The sequence below is a fragment of the Marmota marmota genome, unplaced genomic scaffold (genome assembly GCF_001458135.2).
Source record: "Marmota marmota marmota unplaced genomic scaffold, marMar, whole genome shotgun sequence".
NCBI lineage: Eukaryota > Metazoa > Chordata > Mammalia > Rodentia > Sciuridae > Marmota > Marmota marmota.
Genome location: NW_025999960.1, coordinates 3,127,067 through 3,132,751, shown reverse-complemented (window position 1 = coordinate 3,132,751; position 5,685 = coordinate 3,127,067). Strand labels below are relative to the sequence as shown.

Genomic DNA, 5,685 nt, shown 5'->3' with positions numbered 1-5,685 from the left:
TGGTGGTGGTGGTGGTGCTGGGGATTGAACTCAGGGCCTTGTGCATGTGAGGCAAACACTCTACCAATTGAGCTATACCCCCAGCCCTGTATCTTGTTTTTTTTAACTTTTTTTTTTTGTGTGTGGTGTGATTAAACCTGTTTCCCTCACTCATGTGAGGTAAGTGTTCTGCCACTGAACTACATTTCCCAACCCTCAGGGTTTCTTTTTCTTTTTCTTCATTTCTTTTGGCAGGGATTGAACCCAGGAACACTTAACAACTGAGCCACATCCTCAGACCGTTTTATTTTTTATTTTGAGACAGGGTCTCACTAAGTTGCTTAGGGCCTCATTAAATTTCTGAGGCTGGTTTTGAACTTGTGATCCTCCTGTCTCACCCTCCCAAGTTGCTGGGACTACAGGTATGTGCCACTGTGCCCGGAAGATTTTCTTTTTTAAAGATAGGAATCATAAGACCTAACCCACTGTGAAAGCCATGGAGTTTCACTATTCAGCAAACCTATCAAGGAAGGATTTACTGTCAGTTCTAAGGAGTACAGTGAGCTGCTGGCATTCAGATGTTGGTACCCTTGGGATCTGCCTTCCCTTTGAGGTAAGTAAGACTGTTATGGGCCAATCCACATTGCCTTGACCAGACAAACTCCATTTTACCCTGAGACTCCATTTCTTGTAAGAAATGCTTCTCCCATGAGAAAACCCGCCTCTGCCACCTCCTGGTAAGCACACCCTGTTTGACAACAGCATGGCGGTTAAAAAAAAGTTTCTGTTTTTCTTATACAATGTATTATTAAGAAATGCATTTGTAAAGATATTCTCCATTTAGTTCCCATTTTTCTTGGGCAGTGTACTGTACCCTGAACTGGGTCATTCTGACCCACTTCCTACGTTGCTATGGTTTTGGACTTACTGGTAGCTTGTGGGTTTTGGCTATAAAAGAGATATCCTACCTTCTGCAATGGGTCAAGTTTGCAGAGGTGACTTGATTGCTGTCCTTCCAACCCTCCATGGCAAATAAAGTTCCATGTCTTGCTTCAAGACTGACCTGGTGATTTATTTCAAACATGCCATAATATCATGCTCTTCTGGGACAATCCCCAGGGAGTGGCTGACCTCAGTGGGGTACAAGAATGGGCACTCTAACCCAGGAAGAGCCTCCCTTCTTGGGTCAGCTTTGCTCCGGAGTTGTGGATGTTCTCAGGTTGGTCAACACTGTCAGATCTGCAGGGTGCTCTGAGGCTTTTCCTACTCAATCCTGCTTCTTCTCCCTTTTCTTTAATAGGTGTCAGATCTGCAGTGTGGTCTGAAGATATCCACTCCCTAAGCTTACTTTTCCCAGTTTTTCTCTTCCACATGCATTGTTGACCAATAAACACCTTGCATTCCCATCTCCATCTGCTTCCCAGAGGACTCAACTGACACATTCAGATTTGTTATATGCCAAGGGGGTGATCGAACATAAAAAATTCTAAATAGTGTCTTACATGTAGAAATCCCCCAATTAATGTTTAATATCTCAAACTCATGGACTCTAAGGATCTTCCTGACTCAGTTTCCCAAGGAGCTAGGATTACAAGTGTGTACTACTGCACCCTACTGGTGTAGCCAATTTGACACATAAAACTATTCATCACAAAATGCATCAAGTTTCTTTCTTGCTGTAGGTCAATGATAATATATAAACAGCCATTTCTGCTTTCTATTGGCTCATTCATTCATTTGTTCAAGAACTATTTCTTGGCTGGGCATGGTGGTGTTATCCGGAGCTGGGGTAATGCTCAAGTTACTGCTACCTGTCACTACCCCATGCCAAACTGAAGACAATAATTGTTCAGAACCCTGGGCATCAGGACTTAAAAGGTGTCTACATCCGGGGCAGCTCCTGACAGGACAGTGTGTTTGCTAATCAGATGATCACAACAGTGGATTCCAACTAGACATAGTCTAGCTGGGGCTATGTACCAGGGCACTATGACACCTGGACATCTTTTGATGTGAAGGTGAAAGCTGGTGGTTATATAGTAAAATAGGACAAATTCAAGCATTAAAAAAAAAATCTCCTTTGAAGCTGAATTATTGAATTTCCCTCAAGGGAAATCAACCAAACACCTTGTTAGCTGTGCCCTTCATTTTGTAGGCTTTAAATCTTCAATTTCAATTTCTTCCTTTTTCTTTTATCCCTGTGCTTACAACCAAACCCTCAATCCTTGGACAAATACCTAAATTTCCTTCTTTGTCTTCATTATACACCTTTTTAAAGAATGTCTTTTTTAAATATGTATTTATATTTTAGTTGTAGCTGGACACAATACCTTCACTTTATTCATTTATTTTTTATGTGATGCTGAGGATTGAACCCAGGGCCTCGCATATTCTAGGTGAATGCTCTGTCACTGAGCCACAACCCCAGCCCTCATTATACGCCTTCTAAAAGATTTTTTTGTTTTGTCATTTAGATTCAGAATAAAATATTCTATTATATTTTTGTCTAGCATAAATGGCCATACCTTTTAATGTTTTGTTAATAAGTAATGTAGAAGATATATAATGGCTGTTATGGTAGTTATGTCTCCCCCCTGCCAACCCGCATGGGAGAATTACCTGGTTTTAGCAATACCATCCTTGCCTTTAATAGTCTGGCAAGAAATAATGAAAATATACCCTTCAACAAAGTTCCGCTGAGGACAACTGAGTAGCTAAGGTACTGAGCTAGGCAAATTCAATTATAACCTTTCTAATTCAACTGTGCACTAGCTTTCAGGTCTTGCAGTGTGACCCTCTTGACCTGAAAGGATGAATGCACCTTGAAAGAATGAGCAGATTACTTGCTTCCCATCAGCAGGCTTAAGCGCTGTATTTTCATGGCTTGTGTAATAAAGCTTTGAAAAGAACACAGTTAAAGTGATAATCATTAGCCAGAGAAGGAAAAGATTTAACTTAACTGTATTTCAATTCTTTTAAACAAATTCTGTCCTGGGAATATATGCAAACAGTTGGTTGCATTCCTCAGTGAATGTCGTACAGCCACCTGCCCTGGAAGAATTTGACTCCATTCAGTTAAAATTAACAAAGAGCATTTTTTCAAACATCTCAAGAGTGATGTAAATAGCTGGGTAGATTAATAGCAGAAATAATCTTTGTTTTATCAAATGAATAACTGTGAATGTGCTTTGTGAACCCTACAAAGTATGCTAAAAATATGCTGTCATTTTTTTTACTTGTGTACATAAAACACACAGACTGATACATTATATCTTCCACATAATAATTTTGCTATGTATTGCGCCAAAAAGTGAAATAATTTTGATAATTCTTTTCCAAGATCAGTGAGTTTTTCTTTCCTTTTTTAAAATTTACTTTTTAAAAATAAATGATAGCAGAATGCATTACAACTCTTATTACATATACATATAGCACAAATTTTCATATCTCTGGTTGTATATAAAGTATGTTCACAACAATTCGTGTCTTCATACATGTACTTTGGATAATGATGTCCATCACATTCCACCATCATTGCTAACCCCTGCCCTCCCTTTCCCCCTCCCCCAAGTTTTTCTTTCTTTTATGCTTTTTCTCTCTTTCCCTGGTAGAGTATAGGCACAGTGTCCCATTGATTTTTGTAATTCCTTGAAAGGATCATTTCTGATTGTCTATGTAATATGTATCCATTTTAGGAAGTTTTGAAAAAGAAGAAATGTATGAAAAATAAAGCAAACAATATCAGAACTCCATCACTCCGTGGTTGTAGTCAATGATATTTTAGGTTTTTTCCCTCTTATCTTTTTCCTACTCACATAAATATGTATATAGACATATGAGAATGATAAATATTTTATATAATACCATATTTAAGAGAAAATATAGATAGTGATTAACATTGTCAGATTATTTAGATTTGAATTCTGAATCATTGACTTTCTAATTGTGGAAATCTGGGCTGTTTGCTTATCTGTGTAATTCAGTTTCCTTGGGTGAAATGTATTCTATTAGTGGCCTATTCTGTAGGATTATTGTGAGGATTAAGTTTATTAGTACATATAAAGCACTTAGAATAGTCTCTAAGGGCTGGAGATGTAGTTCAGTGGTAGAATACATGTTTATTATGCATGAGACCCTGCACAACTCAAAAGACAAACAAAAAATCCAGATTTCTTTTCTTTTATTGATCCTGAGGGTTGAACCCAGGGGCACTTTGTCACTGAGCTACATCCCTAGCCCTTTTTATTTTTTGAGAGAGTGTCCCTTCAAGTTGCCCGGGCTGGCCTCAAACTTGCAATCCTCCTGCCTCAACCTTCTAAATTACTGAGATTAGAGGCAGGTGCCACTGTTCCCTGCATATAATGAACATATGTGTACATATATGTATACATTTTTTGTGGTACTGGGGATTGAACCCAGGGCCTTGCACCTGCTAGGCAAGCATTTTACCACTGAGATACATCCCCAGCTCTTTTAAAAATTTTGTTTTGAGACAGGGTCTTGCTAAATTGCTGGGGCTGTCCTTAATTTTGTGATCTTTCTGCCTTAGCATCCCAGTAGCTGAGATAAGTGGCATGCACCTTCTTACCTGCTTCATAATGAATATATATCTATATATCTATATTTATCTATATCTATATATACATATATATTTTGGTACTGGGGTTGAACTCAGGGGCATGTAACGACTGAGCCGCATCCCCAGCCCTTTTTAATATTTAGAGACAGGGGCTTACTGAGTTGCTCATTGCCTCATTAAGTTGCTCAAGCTGCCTTTGAACTTGGAATACTCCTGCCTCAGCCTCTTGAGCCTTGGGGATTACAGATGTGCACCACCATGCTGGGCCTGATTTTTTTTTTTTGTGGGAGGTACCTGGGATTAAACTCAGGGGCACTTGACCCCCGAACGACATCCCCAGCTCTATTTTGTATTTTATTTACAGACAGGGTCTCATGAGTTGCTTAGTGTCTGGCCATTGCTGAGGCTGGCTTTGAATTTGGGATCCTCCTGCATCCATCTCCCAAGCTGCTGGGTGAATGTCTTAATAAGTAAAGTATTTTCTGCATTTAAGATTATTTGATTAAATTAGTTTTCTAGGTATAAACTCTGGTAGCCTCTCAAATAGCCTGTCTTTTGCATTCCTGCCCTTGTGTGTCTTCCCAACATCCATATTCACAAAATGGTAGGTTTGAGGCAATTTACTGAGGCCCTCAGCTTAAATAAAACCTCATGAAAAACGCTGAGCAAAACCACCTAGTTCAACGGCTCCCAGATTCCCAACCTGCAGAAACTACATGAGATAATAAATATTAATGTCCTAGCCAGGCATAGTGGCTGACACCTATAATCCCAGCAGCTCAGGAGGCTGAGGCAGGAGGATCAAGAGTTCAAAGCCAGCCTCAGCAAAAGTGAGGCACTAAGCAACTCAGTGAGACCCTGTCTGTAAATAAAATATTAAGTGCCTCTTGAGTTCAATTCCTGGGACCCAACCCCAGAAATATTAATATCCTTTAAAGTGTCAAATCCTGGGGTACTTGTTATGTAAGAATAGTAAAATATAGACAAGTGGGTTGTCTTAGTCTTTACATGGTCTACAAAAGGTAGACTATGTAAACATACTTGATTGTTGTGGGCCGGCTGTGGGCTGTGTGTGTGTGTGAACTATGAGAGCATGAGAACTTGAGGGAACTAGACTGACGTTGCCT

General features: G+C 39.5%; 1 non-coding gene across 1 annotated transcript; it reads right to left on the bottom strand.

Moving 5' to 3' along the window:
• Nucleotides 1–9: 9 nt before the first annotated feature.
• On the bottom strand, nt 10–82 carry Trnav-cac. Its single transcript has one exon. It is a non-coding gene; the product is annotated as a tRNA-Val (tRNA).
• Nucleotides 83–5,685: the final 5,603 nt, after the last annotated feature.